This window comes from Odontesthes bonariensis, chromosome 5 (assembly GCF_027942865.1).
Source record: "Odontesthes bonariensis isolate fOdoBon6 chromosome 5, fOdoBon6.hap1, whole genome shotgun sequence".
NCBI lineage: Eukaryota > Metazoa > Chordata > Actinopteri > Atheriniformes > Atherinopsidae > Odontesthes > Odontesthes bonariensis.
Genome location: NC_134510.1, coordinates 31,525,641 through 31,544,426, shown reverse-complemented (window position 1 = coordinate 31,544,426; position 18,786 = coordinate 31,525,641).

Below are 18,786 nucleotides of genomic sequence, written 5' to 3'. Positions count from 1 at the left end.
ACCAAGTTGGCTTTCCCTGCCCGGTACTTAACTGTGAAGTCATAGGGTTGCAGGGACAGGTACCACCCTGTAAGGCGTGTGTTGGAGTCCTTCATTCTGTTCAACCACTGCAAAGCGCGATGATCAGTCTCCAGGACGAAGTGACGTCCCAGTAAGTAGTACCTCAGCGACTCAATAGCCCACTTCATCGCCAGGCACTCCTTCTCCACTGTAGAATATCTCGTCTCCCGGTCCAGGAGCTTGCGGCTCAAAAACAGCACCGGACGGCTTTCTCCTTCCGTCTCCTGCAAAAGTACTGCTCCAATGCCGACCCCTGACGCATCCGTCTGCAGTACGAAGGGTTGAGAAAAGTCTGGACTGTGGAGAAGAGACTCACTTGTTATAGCTCTCTTGAGATCAGCAAAAGCTCTGGCGCATTGTTCATTCCATCTCACTTTGTTTGGGGCTGAGGCCTTGGTGAGGTCAGTGAGGACAGCTGCCCTCTCTGCAAAGTGGGGGATGAACCTGCTGTACCATCCCACCAGCCCAACAAAGGCACGCACCTTCTTCTTTGTGGTGGGCACCGGATATGAGTGGATGGCGTCCACTTTCCCCACTCGAGGCTTCACCACACCCTGTCCAACAACATGACCCAGATACTCCACCTGCCTCTGAGCGAAAGCACACTTTGCAGGATTGATGGTAAGCCCAGCATTCTTGATCAGGCGGAGGACTCGTCGCAGATGAGCCACATGTTCTTCCCAGGTCTGGCTGAAGATGACGACATCATCCAAGTAGGCAGCTGCAAACTGCGGCACGTCTCTCAACACTTGGTCCATAAGTCGTTGGAACGTTGCCGGTGCCCCCTGGAGACCAAATGGCATCACCTTGAACTGGAACATGCCATAGGGTGTTTTAAATGCTGTCAGCTCCTTGGTCTCAGTTGCCAGTGCAAGCTGCCAGTATCCCTTGCTCAGGTCAAGTGTGGTGATGAACTTGGCCTTCCCAACTCTCTCTAGCAGCTCATCGATGCGCGGCATTGGGTAGGATTCAAACTTTGACACCGCATTGAGGTACCTGAAGTCAATACAAAACCTCAGTGAACCATCTTTCTTCGGGACCAACACGATGGGACTGCACCACTCACTGGTTGAAGTTTCAATGATCCCCAGCTGCAACATCAGCTCAACCTCTTTCTTGAGCTTTGGCACCAACCGTTCAGGGATCCTGTAGCACTTCCGGCGGGGAGTGGCATCCTCTTTCAGGTATACCTTATGCTGAACCAGTGTTGTGAAGCCTGGTTTTTCTTGGAAAAGCTCTGGATCCAACAATGCTCTTATCTCCCCCTGCTGAACAGGCTGGAGATGGGATACATCCATTAAACTGGGCTCCGAGATGTTGGTGGGGAACGACTGCTCCCTCTCTTCCTCCCTGTCAGGGACCCGGATGAGGAGGTGCTGCCTGACAGGCTGTTGGCTCGGCAGTGAAGGTATCTGAAACTCCTTCAGCAGGTTCACATGGAAACCCTGATGTTTCTTTATCCTGTCCGGCATGTATAGTTCATAGGTTACCTTTCCCAGGCGCTTGGTGATTTGGTATGGCCCCTGCCATCTGGCTAACAGCTTGCTGTCACTGGTTGGGAGTAATAGCAACACCTGCTGACCCGGCTGAAAAGTCCTGTCCCTGGCCTTCTTGTCATACCAGGTCTTCTGGCTGGCCTGTGCAGTCCGCATGTGCTCTTGTGCTAGAGCTGTCATCTGCTCCAGTCTCTCTCTCATCTTTATCACATAGCTGGCAACATTATCCTGGTCTGGGATTGGATTCTCCCAGTGCTCCTTCAGGAGGTCAAGTGGCCCCCTCACCTGGCGACCGTAGAGAAGCTCGAAAGGTGAGAACCCTGTTGACGCCTGTGGCACCTCCCGATATGCGAATAGCAGGTATGGCAGCCATTGGTCCCAATCCGAGCCTGTGTGGGAAACAAATTTCCGCAGCATGTTTTTGAGAGTCTGATTAAACCTCTCTACCAGTCCGTCCGTTTGGGGGTGGTATGGGGTGGTCTTTATACCCTTCACTCCTAACAACTGATACACTTGTTGCAACAGTTTTGACAGGAAGTTTGTCCCACAGTCTGTCAAAACTTCTCTCGGCACCCCTACTCTCGAAAACAACTGGAGAAGACAGTTTGCCACCTGTCTGGCCTTAATGGATCTGAGGGGAAAGGCTTCTGGATAACGGGTAGCATAATCACAGATTACCAAGATGTACCGATTTCCTGATGAGCTTTTCTCCAGGGGCCCCACTATATCCATGCCTATTCTGTGAAATGGAGTCTCTATGACTGGAAGTGGCTGAAGCTGGGCATGGGCTATTCCCCTAGGCGAAGCTAGCTGACAAGTAGCGCACGAAGCACAAAAGTCTTTTACTTGGGTATACATGCCAGGCCACACAAATCTATTTGCGATCCTTCTGAGGGATTTCTGGAATGCCAGGTGGCCTGCCCACGGAATTGAGTGTCCTAGCACCATGACCTTCTGTGTAAGGCTCTGTGGTAAAGCTAAAGCCTCAACTTTACCCTGACACTGGTAGAGAATTCCATTCTTTATGATGTACCTAGCATCGGCCAAACAGTCTGCCTTGTCCTGTTTCTCACCCTCAACCTCTGAGACCTTGTCAAACCAGGCTTTCAGTGCTCGATCAGCCTGCTGCAATGCTGCTATGTCAGAGGGGATGTGGAAATCTACAGGCTGGCTGGGCTTTGCTGCTTCCTCACGCTGTTCCCTGGCTGTGGCCAAAAATTTTTCCCTCCGTCTCTGAGCTTTGGACTTAGGCTCCTTGACTGGACCTGCCTCCAACTGATCATGGTAAAAAGGTAACTCCTCCAGAGTATTCCTTGCTTTCTGAGCCCTAGTAGTGACCATGTTACAGGCTGTGACTGCCGGTTGGAATCTTTGCTCCTGCTGCTGCTGCTCCTGCTGCTTTGGTGCCTCACCAGTGCTCTCGACATGTCTTTCCTTGGTAACCTGGTTGTAGCGTTACCGGGTATTTATATACCTATTAAATATAAGGATTTATAAGACGTTCTCACTGTCTTAATATCCTTAAACCTCGAAATTAGGGCACCACCTCGCTGATGTTTAAACTTGCTTTAAGTTACAGTCCAGGGAGGACGACTGTTAAAATCTTACGATCCTGGTATGTTAAATTAATAATCAATTTAATAATCAATTAATAATCAATTAATAATCAGTCTCATATCTCGCTACTTTCGTGAAGTTCTCGTTTGGTTGGACAGACATTACGTAAAGAAAGCATACGACACAATCTGTGATTATAACATATATATAGATATATGAGCTGTTTATTACAATGATATGATCTTAGACATGAACCTTTAAACAAACAGGAGATGCCTTGAATATGGGTGATTATATAAAACACTTAGTGAATATAAAATAAAATATGGGGAATGGGAAAATACTGGATTTATTCAAATAGCTTGGGTTGGCTGACTATTTGAATCTAAATACTGTACTGACATTTCGGATTAATTTATCATTCTGTGAAAGCCTCGAGACATCCATCAAACCCACTTTAAGGTGAAAACGGGTCGGTCTTACTGTGCTGAAGTTCTGTTCAGTCGGTTCGGACCAATGGTAGCGGCCACGCGGGGTCCGAGGGGATTTCTCTTCCGCTCTCTGGGCCTTCCTGGCTGTGGTGGCTGACCCTTTTAGCGTCTCAGTTGCTTCTTTCACCGGGAAACGGGGACGATGGTGTCGAGGGCTTTACTGTGGGATGATCAAATCCATCGTTGTGTCAGAGTTGGTCCGTTGCTGCTTTCTCTGATGAAGTGAACTTAAGTTCACAGAAGATTAATAAAAGGTTGCTTGGAGTTGGCTTTCTTGGTAAGAAAAGGTGATGATGGCGTGAAACAGCGGAGGTTAGGACGTGGATGGCGAGGGACGAACACAAACACGTAAAACGTGCATCTTCAGAGTATTTCAATCTGTTTCTTTGTTCGGATCTTTCTTTCTCGTCTCCGGGGTCTCACTGGGTTCTGGAGGGTCTCCTCCGGTCGTCCGCTGCATCGTTATCCACACGTCCTTCCGCTCTCTCCTGAGATTATGGGAAAACTCCCAAACTCCGGCGAGCTCTTCTCTTCTGCTTAAACCATTTCTAAAAGTCTATGAGCAGCTGTTTTCTGCTCAAATTTCCTTCTGAAACTCTGGGTTGGAACCCTTCTGGAACAAGATCCAGAGCACCAGAGGGCAAGCGCAGACGCCTGAAGCGAGCCAGAGCACACGAGCCGCAAGAAGGGGAGAAGGCAAGAGAGACTGTGTTTTCCGCGGTTCCGGGTTTTGACTCTCGGAGGCGGGGCTTACACTACTTTTTCAGCCAATGACATGCTTGAACTGTGTGCATGTCTCTGTAAGGTGATCTGTGCTAGGGGGATTTCTGGATTTAGACAAAGAACTTTGTGTTTCTCCATTACTCCCATCTCATAGAACATTTGTCTCGGTGATTCTGAAAACACCACATCTTGTTAAGATATGCAGATTAAAGATATAACATAGACTTGTAATATAAAGACATCAAAATAACACACATGATAAAGACAATTATGACTTTCAAAATTCAGATGAATATCTATGAAATCGTGACATATGAATATTGAATTACACAATGCTAATTTCTGTGGTAACAATGGGGACACTAAACAAATACCAAATAGATACCGAAGGGACATCGTTAGAAGTCACTAGCTGCATATATGGTCCATTTTACTGAGTCCTTTATATGTTCAACTAATCAACACTGCAGACCACTAGGGGGCAATGTGGTTCCATCAGGCAGGTTGGGCATTTTCCACCAAAATCAGTTCTTTGTCAATATTTAAGCCAGAATCGTACAAATTGTCTCTATATGCGTCTTGTGATCAAGCTGGAAACCTGAAAGAAATTGTACACGGTTATCAAACACATTTAATATAGTTTAAGATTTGACTAAAAGTGAGTCTTCTTAGTTCATGTGTATAGCCATCTGGTCGGATTCCTGGTGAAAAGGGGTGTTAAAGTGTCAACTTTCGAGTTATGGTCTAGATAAGATAGTAAGTCTCCCACTTTTCCAAGAGTGAGTTCGACTCCCCAAAAGCTCTTAAGGGTGTTGTAAATTAGGCAGTTTCTGTCTCTTTTTCCTTTGTGGAAAGAAAATGAAGATCTGGTTTATATCCACATACGTAAACATCCCCCACAGGAATGTTGGTTTTGTCAAAGTTTGAAAAACTCTTAATCCACACGGCACTGTGACTGCTACATTCCCCCATTCGAATCGGATCTGAACTCGTGGCTGATCCGAATCGCAGGTGAAGAAGTCCAGTGTGTCCGAGTCTGGTGGTTGCTAGGACTCTCAAGAGGGTTATGGTGGGTGTCTCGAGACAGCCTAATACAATTCTGACACAACAATGGCTATAAACGTACAATGGCTATAAACGTAATTTTGTTAAGCTTACTTAACCTACGTAGTAAATGTCTAATAGCTAAAGATAATGTTTATAAGTAAAGGTTTCTAAGCCTATATAATTTCAAATGGAAAATCCTAGTAAAAGCATGCAGATTTCTTTTGGAAAAAGATCAATGTTAGGGGAGAATTTTGCTCATGTTAGAGTCATGATCTAGGATGTGGTATTTCTTAATAGTTAGGAAATGAGCACGTTTACTACCTGAGTGTGAGCAATATTCGCAGGACTTTATACGAACAATAATGTGTAACATATCTGTCGCGGCGGCGGTCCTGGACAGGGCTTCACTGTACAGTAGCAACGAGTGATATTCTAACTAAAAGGATCCATGGTGAAAGCTGTTGTCAGCATTTCACTGCTAATTTTGCTTTTAATTCAGTTATAGACCAGTTTCCCCCATTTGTAGATGTCACATGGGTGAAATAAGGTAAGTTGAATGTGTCACCAGATGATGATAGACTTGAAAATTGAAGTTTTGAACACTGAGGTGTCCTGGATTCAATCTTGAGGCATCATGATACTACGGAGTAGTTTTATCGTGATTGGGTAAGTGATATTTTGAGGGTAAGCTTCTTTGCTTCCTTTAAGAGTTAGCTATGGTTAAAGGTTTGGTATTCAGGGTTACTAGAATGTTTGTTGGAGTGTATGGTCCTACCTCCAGGAACAGGCTAGCATTTCTAAGTCTCTGTTAGCACGGTTGGGTTCTGAACTTTTCTTTTCTTTTAGTAGCAGACTTTTCAGGCTATCAATATCATCTTGACTGATGGCACTTATTTCACTAGACCATTGCTGAGATTTGATGTGGTCCTTGTCGATGACTCTGCTCATCTCAGTTGTTTTCTGATCTGGTGATGGTTGTGACCATGCAGTGTGTGATGGTTTATAGCGAGACCGAAGTCTATAATTGCAGTTGCGGTTTCGAGCAGACTGCTGGTCATGTCGATTTTGAAAAGACATGTCTTTTTTCGGGTTTGAATGAACACTGTGGTTTTCACTGTGGCAGTGAGTTGGGTCATGGCTGGGCCATGAGGGTTTGGAATAGTTGTGTTTGGAGCCTTTCTTAGGCCGTTGAGAATGTGGCCAGTGGGGGACCTCTGCTGGAGGTCTGCCACTTTGTCCCACTTCTAACTCTGGGGACCAAGAACCAGGGTTCTGGGTCTGTGTGGTGATGGGTTCTGGCTGTTTAGCTTGTCTATGTTTTTGGAAACCTAGACTGGCCCATTCACGTAGCTGCTGAATGGTAGCAGTGTGAGGGTTAGCTATAACTCCTAAGTGATAGCTGGTAGTTGGATGGAGGTTTTGAAGGAAAAGAGTTTTGAAACTCATGTCTTCTTCCATTCCTACCTTGTTGCTGAAACCAAAATAAGCTTTGAGGAGGCGGTAATAATACTGCTGAGGCAGCTCATTCTGTCCCTGTTTAACCATCATGGCAGCGGTTAAGCCAGATGGGGTCAGCTCGTCTGAAAACTCGCGTTCGAGTGTTTGGCAGAGGAGTGTATAGTCGTTCCGGATGTAATCGGGTTGACGTTCAATGAATCTACTGACTTCGCGGCTAGATGTAACCTTAATCAAGTAGAATTTGTTGTTAACTGATGCGTTTGGAAACCTTCGCAGGAAGAAATCAATGTCGTCCAAATATGCTCGGGTGTCATGTGGCGTCCCGAGAGTCGGCTCGAATCTGGGCACATGGCGAGCAATTTTGTCAAGCTCTTCGTCAGAAGGAGCTTGTGGAACGTGGGGTCCTAGAGTAGGAAATGATTGATCCGGTTTACCTGGATCATAAACGATCTTTTCAGATCTGAAAGAATTTGTTGTCGTTGAAGACGGGGGTGAAATAATTGAGCTCTTGTAGGCTGTTTTCACTTCAAGAAAAGGGTTCCCTCTGTCTTCCTGGGGGAAGCCATGTGTTTCCTGTTCATGTCCAGTCTCCAAAGACTGACGTAGGTCTATCTCAACACCTTCTGGTTTATCTGATAGGTGTTCCTGCTGTGGATGAGCGGCGTTTTGCTCATCCTTAGCTTTGCTTAGCTGTTCTGTCAACAGCTGCATTTGTTCCTGCTCAACATTAAGATGCTTGTCATCAGTTGGCACTTTGACTGTTAAATCCTGCACTTTCTGCAGAACCACATGTAGAGATTGCTGGGACTGTTTTTGTGCTTGGTCCACCTTCTTCAGTTGGACTTGGGTTGAAATCAACTCTTGTTGGCAGTTTTGAAGTAGCTGTTCAAGCTTTTTGTTGTTTTCATTGAGTTGAATAATTTGTTGGTTTGAGTTCTCAACCTGTGTTGTTAACTCTGTTACTTGGGCATTAGCTTGGCTGGATGCCCTCTCAGTGGCTTTAAGTTGGTGTTGGAGGAATTTGGTTTCCTCCTGAAACTGTGGCTTTTTCTGTGACCGAGTTTTAAGTTTGTCAGCGGCTTGTTCCATCACTTGGTGTGCATGTTTAACGAACACCACAGCTAGACTACTTAACATTTTGGTCAGAGATTCTTCTTTGGGCTTTTTAGCTTTTGTCTCAGCCGATGGCTTTACACTGATTTGCTCTGTTTCAGGTGTTTTAATGCATCTTTTCTTTAAGGCATAACCCAGTATCAACTGTTTTGTTAAGTCCATCATCTTGTCTTCACTTGTCTCAGAAAGGGTTCTTTCTTGAAAATAAGTTTGAGTTTGGAACAAGGGAAAATAGTTGGGTTAATGTGAAGGTAGTTGGGAATAAGGATTGTTCTCCTGAAATTAATTTCTTCCTTTTGAATTTGTTTACTTGAGAAACAAATAAGGAAGGATGTTAAAATAAACACGACTGTGTTATTTTACTCAAAACTGGAAGAAATGCATTTAATTTAGAAGCTTATCATTAACCGTTATGGTAAAAAGATGGAAAACATTAATGCTAACACAAAAGGGAACATACAAGCTCTTGGCTGTTGTTTTCTTTAAGCCTTAGTGTCTTATAATCAGTTCCTGTTAAGGTAATCTGATTTGGTGAAAGACACACATTTGAGATAAATTAGCTTCAATTAATGTTTCTAAATAACAAAGTTGGTATTGTTTATATCAAACAATTGATTCAAATGCATTAAAGAATATTCGAATAAAGCTGGTATTCGTTAGTACCAAGCAAAATGATCAGCTTTCTTTGTGATCCTATTTAATGTGATCCTGAGCGCTCACATGTCAAAGCTTCAAGTGGGCGGGTTTGAGAGAAGGCAGTGAGGAGTTGACGTCACTGGTGACGATTTCTAGCACCGCCCACCAATAGTCCTTCAAGTACCCAGTGAATTTGCCTCATTTCAACTGGGGAATGAAAGGGTTAACGTCTCTCACAGACAGTGCACAAGCGATGTTGTGGTTTGCTCACAAACTTTTTAAACACAGATTTGCAACATTCACAATGCTTGAGACACGCGGCCTCAGTTCAGAATGCTTCTAAAAGTCACCAACTTTGATAATAACAACGAATAGAGTCACCAACTCAATTTTTCTGCAGCAAAATTGGTCTGTCCACTACTGCCGTATATTATTTTAGTTAGGGCTTGTAAGCATTTTAAAAATAAACACACCCTCAGTTTTTTCTTTCAACTGGGTTCAACAGACACGGCGTTCCGGTCGTTTATTTAATAATACAAAAACAATTGACTGTTTAAGTCATTCATGCGATCACGTTTTGTGACCGTGTGTATTTTATTTATTTATTTTATTCATTTATTTTATCAGGAGCGACGGCTCTGATTCATTGAGTTAAGCTCAGCAGCTTTAACTTTCAATAAGTAATCTGTATTACTTTATTTTAGGCGTCACAACGCTCCGTTAAACAACGTTTAAACTCGCTCCCCCACTTCATGGGGTTTCAATATAGCACCTTGATGCTTTTTTTATGTCCGGCTGCAAGATTACAGCGGATCAAAACTCCTGTGTTTGAGGAGGCTCTGAGTTGACTAAATTCACCGGGACTCGCGGCTGAATTTGTGATACTCATAAAAATAAAATCAACCGTGTTGGAAACTCGCAACTACGGCCAGGCCTTTAAATTCAGCGTTCTTACGCTGTGCATGCAATCTTTATTCTGGGGGGACACAGCGACAGCTGGGCTCTTCTGCGGTGTGCAATTAATATTGCGCACCCACGGATTTGGAGAGTTATCATGCGTCCACGATTACTCTGATAAAGTGCTTTTAGTCATTCTAAGTTTATAAAGACAGACACAGCCACTGCTTGCATTGCTCACACACAGATAATGAACCAGCCAATATCATGTTTATGCTTTCCTTCACGTAAGTCAGTCTACCGTAAAACGCCTCACACGGGGCACCAAAAATATGTAGCGTTACCGGGTATTCATATACCTATTAAATATAAGGATTTATAAGACGTTCTCACTGTCTTAATATCCTTAAACCTCGAAATTAGGGCACCACCTCGCTGATGTTTAAACTTGCTTTAAGTTACAGTCCAGGGAGGACGACTGTTAAAATCTTACGATCCTGGTATGTTAAATTAATAATCAATTTAATAATCAATTAATAATCAATTAATAATCAGTCTCATATCTCGCTACTTTCGTGAAGTTCTCGTTTGGTTGGACAGACATTACGTAAAGAAAGCATACGACACAATCTGTGATTATAACATATATATAGATATATGAGCTGTTTATTACAATGATATGATCTTAGACATGAACCTTTAAACAAACAGGAGATGCCTTGAATATGGGTGATTATATAAAACACTTAGTGAATATAAAATAAAATATGGGGAATGGGAAAATACTGGATTTATTCAAATAGTTTGGGTTGGCTGACTATTTGAATCTAAATACTGTACTGACATTTCGGATTAATTTATCATTCTGTGAAAGCCTCGAGACATCCATCAAACCCACTTTAAGGTGAAAACGGGTCGGTCTTACTGTGCTGAAGTTCTGTTCAGTCGGTTCGGACCAATGGTAGCGGCCACGCGGGGTCCGAGGGGATTTCTCTTCCGCTCTCTGGGCCTTCCTGGCTGTGGTGGCTGACCCTTTTAGCGTCTCAGTTGCTTCTTTCACCGGGAAACGGGGACGATGGTGTCGAGGGCTTTACTGTGGGATGATCAAATCCATCGTTGTGTCAGAGTTGGTCCGTTGCTGCTTTCTCTGATGAAGTGAACTTAAGTTCACAGAAGATTAATAAAAGGTTGCTTGGAGTTGGCTTTCTTGGTAAGAAAAGGTGATGATGGCGTGAAACAGCGGAGGTTAGGACGTGGATGGCGAGGGACGAACACAAACACGTAAAACGTGCATCTTCAGAGTATTTCAATCTGTTTCTTTGTTCGGATCTTTCTTTCTCGTCTCCGGGGTCTCACTGGGTTCTGGAGGGTCTCCTCCGGTCGTCCGCTGCATCGTTATCCACACGTCCTTCCGCTCTCTCCTGAGATTATGGAAAACTCCCAAACTCCGGCGAGCTCTTCTCTTCTGCTTAAACCATTTCTAAAAGTCTATGAGCAGCTGTTTTCTGCTCAAATTTCCTTCTGAAACTCTGGGTTGGAACCCTTCTGGAACAAGATCCAGAGCACCAGAGGGCAAGCGCAGACGCCTGAAGCGAGCCAGAGCACACGAGCCGCAAGAAGGGGAGAAGGCAAGAGAGACTGTGTTTTCCGCGGTTCCGGGTTTTGACTCTCGGAGGCGGGGCTTACACTACTTTTTCAGCCAATGACATGCTTGAACTGTGTGCATGTCTCTGTAAGGTGATCTGTGCTAGGGGGATTTCTGGATTTAGACAAAGAACTTTGTGTTTCTCCATTACTCCCATCTCATAGAACATTTGTCTCGGTGATTCTGAAAACACCACATCTTGTTAAGATATGCAGATTAAAGATATAACATAGACTTGTAATATAAAGACATCAAAATAACACACATGATAAAGACAATTATGACTTTCAAAATTCAGATGAATATCTATGAAATCGTGACATATGAATATTGAATTACACAATGCTAATTTCTGTGGTAACAATGGGGACACTAAACAAATACCAAATAGATACCGAAGGGACATCGTTAGAAGTCACTAGCTGCATATATGGTCCATTTTACTGAGTCCTTTATATGTTCAACTAATCAACACTGCAGACCACTAGGGGGCAATGTGGTTCCATCAGGCAGGTTGGGCATTTTCCACCAAAATCAGTTCTTTGTCAATATTTAAGCCAGAATCGTACAAATTGTCTCTATATGCGTCTTGTGATCAAGCTGGAAACCTGAAAGAAATTGTACACGGTTATCAAACACATTTAATATAGTTTAAGATTTGACTAAAAGTGAGTCTTCTTAGTTCATGTGTATAGCCATCTGGTCGGATTCCTGGTGAAAAGGGGTGTTAAAGTGTCAACTTTCGAGTTATGGTCTAGATAAGATAGTAAGTCTCCCACTTTTCCAAGAGTGAGTTCGACTCCCCAAAAGCTCTTAAGGGTGTTGTAAATTAGGCAGTTTCTGTCTCTTTTTCCTTTGTGGAAAGAAAATGAAGATCTGGTTTATATCCACATACGTAAACATCCCCCACAGGAATGTTGGTTTTGTCAAAGTTTGAAAAACTCTTAATCCACACGGCACTGTGACTGCTACATGGTGTTCATTTCTTGTCTGTTGTATCAAGTCTAGCAATGTGGGGACATCATTACCAAGGACAACTGGGTAAGGTAGACTGGGGACTAAGGCTACTGACAGGAGGTAGGTCTGACCACCTACAGTAAGATAAATCTCAGCTGTACGGTACTCTTTCTCATCACCATGAACACAACTGATGTTGGATGTGGTCTCATTCCACAGCTCTCTTGGCACTATGTGGGGCCGAACTGCAGACTGGAAACTGCCAGAGTCTAAGAGAGCCTCCTCCCGCTGACCATTAATCAGTGCTGACGTAGTGAGCCCTTCTTCCTGGTGTGAAACTGGATGAGTGGGTCTGGGAACTGAACACAAAAGAGAAGGCTTACTCTGTCTGATTGCGGGGCATGTGTATTGAGTGTGACCTATTGCATTACACTGATAGCAGCGTGTGTCCTGTCTAGTGCTAGAGAAGGATTTCTTGCCAGCTGGTCTACTGGGAGAAAACTGCCTAGCTCTGAAATGAGGTCTGACCTGGGATTGACCACCCTTTTCACCCCCATTGGACTTACTGCGCCCAGTGAAGTAGCTTTCACGTCCGAATGAGATTCTTTTTCCTCCGCTTCTGGCTGATAAGAAAACCTCTGCCAGTCGGGCAGCGTCTTCTGCAGACCTCGGGTCACGTTCTCGGATCCAGACTTCCAGCTCCGGGTTCACCATCCTCAGAAACTGCTCCAGTATCAGCAACTCCGAAACATCTTTCATTGTGGAGGTGTCTGGCTTAATCCATTTGATAAACAAGTCTTTCAATCGAACATACAATTCCTGTGGGGTTTCACTGTGATTAATGTCCAGGGAGCGAAACCTTCTCCTGTAGGTGTCGGCTGTGATTTCATACTTCCTCAGAATTACTTCTTTGACTTTGTCATAATCCTCTGAATCAGAAATGTCCATGAGAACATATGCACTGCGTGCTTTACCTGTGAGCAGAGGGACTAGTTGAATCGCCCATTCTTCTCTCGGCCACCGGCAGACCGACGCCATTCTTTCAAATGTAATCAAATAATGCTCAATATCATCATCTGGAGATAGTGGTATCAGCTTTGGCTCTCTGTGGATGTGTGGCGCCCGTGGTGGTGACCTGCTCCTCTGACGTGTTACCCGTTGCTCCTCCGCGTTGTCACCATCATCTGCGTCGTGGCCCTCAGCTCCATTCTCATATCCATCACGTAAATCATGCACTTGTGCTTGTATCAGCTGAAACTGATGCTGCATATTCCTCCATCTCTGCTCTTCGCGGATCGACTCTTTTTCCCTCTGTTCATCTCTGGAAGCTTGGGAGCGCACCAGAGATTTCACCAGATTTGTCAACTCTTCCATTGTGTCAGGATTACTAGCTCCTGCCCCTTGCTGGTCAGCTGAACCACCTGTTTCACCATCATCTGGCTCCATCTGTTGCTCTGCCTTTTTTGGTCTCGTCATTGTATTTCTCCTTGGTATGCTTTCCAGCTTTACTTCTGACACCACTTGTTAGAATGCCCGAGCGGCCATGGAGGCAATCAGGAGAATTTCAGAGTACGGATCCAGATACGTTTATTTTGTTCAATAATTACCATATACCAACACATACACCAACACCTACATCCACAACTGACATTTACAGACTGACTACTTATATACATTATGGTCCAGCTAATGAGCTGGACTATACCATTTCACCCGGGTAAAATCAGCGACACACACCTACTTAGATCTACAACCATATTTACATAACTCATCACTGGAATATATATACAATCTTAATAACCATCAATACACCCAGAGTAAACATAATAAACACACACATATATTTTACCATAGTTAAATACATATTTATATCATATGAGACCCCCTCTACTTATTTCACCCTTGTCCTCCTCCCTCTCGGATCTAATAAAGTGCGCGTGCCCCCGGGGAATTGTTTTGCCCGAACACCTCAGGAGACAGGACGACGAGCAGAGGTAAGTTTATGCTCATATAAGTATATGCTCAATATAACTCTTATGTGTTGTCTTCATTTATATTTTATATAGTCTTTATTTCCTTCTGCCGCTATCGGCTTGTCAATCAACGTTCGTCTTATTCCACAGGTGAACTACGAGGTGCGTCAGCCCCGTGTCCCTCCCGTGACAGGATTGTTCCTGGAGTGAGTGACGGCGGCGCGTCGTCACACATCCATCGTCTACAATTATTTTATCCAATTTAGGGTTTGGGTTGGAAGCTGTAGCCTTTTCCAGCTGCCAACAATCCATCGCAGGACCAGCACAGACAATCATAAACACTCAATTCTAGCTTCAAATTTGGATCACCAATGAACCAAACATGCATATTTTTGCACTTTGAGCGGAAGCCGGACTACCCAGAGAGAAGCCACACATGCACGGAAGAACATGCAGCAGACTGCTGCTGTTTGGCCTGCAGATGGTGCTGCATTTCCCTTGACAAAGTGGTTCCAGGGCTGTTGTCTGAATTCTGGTGTAAAGAGTATGCACATACAGAGGGGAAAGTTTATCTTATTATATTATGGATTTAGTATCAAATGCATGTTTCAGTCTGTTAAAATGAAGAAAAAGTTGGCATACTGTTGTTGTTGTTTTTACCTTTTTAGGTAAATTCAGGTTGTTGAAATACATCAAGCTGATATGGAACTAAAGGAAGTCCGAGCTCAGTATATTTAACCTATCAGTCAAACTATCAACAGAGCATCAGATAAGGACATGATGTTAATTCTGAGAGGGAAGTGGGGAAGAATGACTGTCTAACAAGGCTTCAGTTCTTTTCATTGGTGTTCAATAGAATCCTGATAAAGTCAAAACTAAATTAGGTCCTGAGCTGTAAAAAGAGATAAATGGTCACACTGTCATCTCATTGCAGGATGGTCCTGGTGTTCTACTGTCTGCAGAGTTTACATGTTCACCTGTTTCCAGGAGTTTCTGGTGTGGTTCAGGTGAATGTTTCTTTGGGTTTTGACCTTCTATGAACTGTCAGATCTGTCAAGATGAAGCCTCACCATCATAATTCTAAACAGACAGATTGAAATAGGAATGTTCACATTGTTTGCTTTAAAAGGACACTGTCAGGCTTTGTATATGGGTCTTCAGTCACAAATTTAAAAAAAAATGTTGATGGAAAATGTTACCATCAGTTGATAAAAGCTGAAGTGCAGCAGCTGATAAGATGCAGGCACATGATGTGAGTTCAAACCGTTGAGGGAAGATTTCTCAACAGCTTAGAATTAGATTCTAGCCAAAGTCAAACTGTCTAAACTTCTGAACAGAAAACGAAAAGCACATAAAAACATATACATCTGTGAGGTTTTCAAAGTTGGAGCAATGCACACTTTTTGAGGAAATCCAAATGTTTATTCTCCATGTGATTAAGAACATTTATCAGTCAGAAAGCCTGAACTGATGAGGGAAAAATTCAGACAAATTTCTGTCTTAGATCTGACAACCCAGGGCTCAGACCAGGATGCAGAGTTGTAGTCTTACACACTTCTCTGCAGCTTCCCACCTGCTGCTACCCACCCAATCAATTAACACAAAAGGAGCAAATCCTCTTGTGCAAAAAGAAATTATTAAAACAAAAACTTTAACTGAACAAAAACATCAAACTATTAAATGTGGTTTGCTGAATATCAGATCTCTCCTTTCGAAGTCTCTGTTAGTGAATGAGTTGATTTGTGATCATCATATTGATATATTTTGTCTTACAGAAACCTGGCTGCAGCAGGAGGATCATGTTAGCATTAATGAAGCAACTCCCTCTGACTGTTTAAATGTTCACGTTCCTCGAACCACAGGCAGAGGAGGAGGAGTGGCAGCTATTTTCAGATCAGGGTTACTCATCAGTCCCAGACCCAAGATTAGTTTGAGCTCTTTTGAATATCTGATTCTCAGTTTTTCCCACGCAAAGTGGAAATCCCAGAAACCTCTTGTGTTTGTTGTTGTGTATCGTCCACCTGGCCCTTATTCTGAGTTTCTGTCTGAATTCTCAGAGTTTTTATCCCAGTTAGTGCTGAGTACAGATAAAGTCATTGTAGTGGGTGACTTTAATATTCATGTAGATGTTGAAAATGACTGCCTGAATATGAACTTTAATTCTATATTAGACTCTATTGGATTTTCTCAGAGTGTTCACGGACCGACTCACTGCCTTAATCACACCCTTGATCTTGTTCTGACTTATGGCATTGAGAGTGAACAGTTAACAGTGTTCCCTCATAACCCTGTCTTATCTGACCATTTTCTGATAACCTTTGAGTTTACATTACTTGACTATACAGTTTCTGAGAAGAAATTTACATATAGAAGGTGTCTATCAGAGGATGCTGTAACCAGATTTAAAGAATTAATTCCATCATCCTTTTCTTCACTGCCATGTGCAGATATGACAGAGGACGACTACATAAACTTTACTCCAGCAGCATTTGACTCTCTTGTTGACAGCACTATAGTTTCAATGCGTACAGCACTGGACAATGTTGCCCCTCTGAAAAGGAAGGTAATCAGTCAGAAGAGGTTGGCTCCTTGGTATAATTCACAGCTGCGTGCTTTAAAGCAGACTGCAAGAAAGCTGGAGAGACAGTGGCGTTCCTCTAATTTAGAAGAGTCTCAGTTAGTCTGGAAAGATAGTTTAACAATTTATAAGAAAGCCCTTCGTAAAGCTAGAACTGCTTATTATTCATCATTGATAGAAGAGAATAAGAATAATCCCAGGTTTCTTTTCAGCACTGTAGCCAGTCTGACTAAGAGTCCGAGCTCTGCTGAGCCAGTTATTCCTTTAACTCTCAGCAGTGATGATTTCATGAGCTTCTTTATTAATAAAATTGTTTCTATCAGAGAGAAGATTGATGGAGTCCTTCCCACTATTATCAGTGATGTATCATCAAGTACAGCAGCTTTAGAAGTATCTTTAGAACCTGATTTGTATTTAGACGGCTTCTGCCCAGTTGATCTCTCTGAACTAACAACAGCAATAGTCTCTTCTAAACCATCAACTTGTGTTTTAGACCCAATCCCAACCAGACTGTTCAAGGAGGTTTTCCCATTAATTGACACTTCCATATTGGATTTGATCAATCTGTCTTTGTTGACAGGATATGTACCTCAGACTTTTAAGGCTGCTGTAATTAAACCTTTACTTAAAAAACCTACTCTTGATTCAGAAGTGTTGGCTCATTATAGACCTATATCCAATCTCCCTTTTATGTCTAAAGTTCTTGAAAAAATAGTTGCAGCTCAGCTTTGTGATCATTTACACAGAAATAATTTGTTTGAAGAGTTTCAGTCAGGATTCAGAGTGCATCATAGCACAGAAACAGCACTGCTGAAAGTTACCAATGATCTCCTCTTAGCCTCTGATAGCGGACTTGTGTCTGTGCTTGTCCTGTTGGATCTCAGTGCTGCATTTGATACGGTCGATCACAGTATCTTATTACACAGACTTGAACATGTTATTGGGATTAAAGGAACTGCATTAGGCTGGTTTAAATCATATTTATCTGATAGATTTCAGTTTGTTCTTGTAAACGAAGAATCTTCCTCACACACCAGAGTAAGTCATGGAGTTCCCCAGGGTTCTGTGCTTGGACCGATTCTTTTTACTTTATACATGCTTCCATTAGGTAACATTATTAGACAGCATGGCATAAATTTCCATTGCTATGCTGATGATACTCAGCTGTACTTATCTATAAAACCAGATGAAACCAATAGGTTGGTCAGACTACAAGCATGTCTTAAAGACATAAAGACCTGGATGACTCAGAACTGTCTGCTGCTAAATTCAGACAAAACTGAAGTCGTTATCTTTGGACCTGAGCGTTTCAGGGAGAAATTGTCTAGCTATATAGTTACTCTAGATGGTATTTCCTTGGCTTCTAGTTCTACAGTGAGGAACCTTGGAGTTATTTTTGACCAGAACTTATCATTTGACTCGCATATAAAACAGGTTTCTAGGACTGCCTTCTTTCACCTTCGTAATATTGTTAAAATCAGGAACATCTTGTCTCAGAGTGATGCAGAAAAACTAATTCATGCATTTGTTACTTCAAGATTGGACTACTGTAATTCTTTATTATTGGGCTGTCCCACATATTCTCTGAAAAGCCTTCAGTTGATCCAAAATGCTGCAGCCAGAGTTTTGACGAGAACTAACAGCAGAGATCATATTTCTCCAGTTTTAGCTTCTCTTCATTGGCTCCCTGTTAAATTCAGAATAGAATTTAAGATTCTTCTCCTCACATATAAAGCTCTTAATGACCGAGCTCCATCATATCTTAAAGATCTCATTGTAAGATATTTTCCTAACAGAGCACTTCGTTCCCAAACTGCAGGTTTACTTGAGGTTCCCAGAGTTTCTAAAAGTAGAATGGGAGGCAGAGCCTTCAGTTATCAGGCCCCTCAATTGTGGAATAAGCTGCCAGTAAATGTCCGGGAAGCAGACACCCTTTCCACTTTTAAGACCAGGCTTAAAACTTTCCTTTTTGATAAAGCTTATAGTTAGGGATGGCTCAGGTGATCCTGAAACATCCCATAGTTAAGCTGCTATAGGCCTAGACTGCTGGGGGGCCTCATCTGACACACCTTTCCTCACTTTACTCTCTTTATGTATATGTGATATTATTGTGGTCATTAACTCGTGTTTCCCTGTTCCAACAGATATCCTTTGA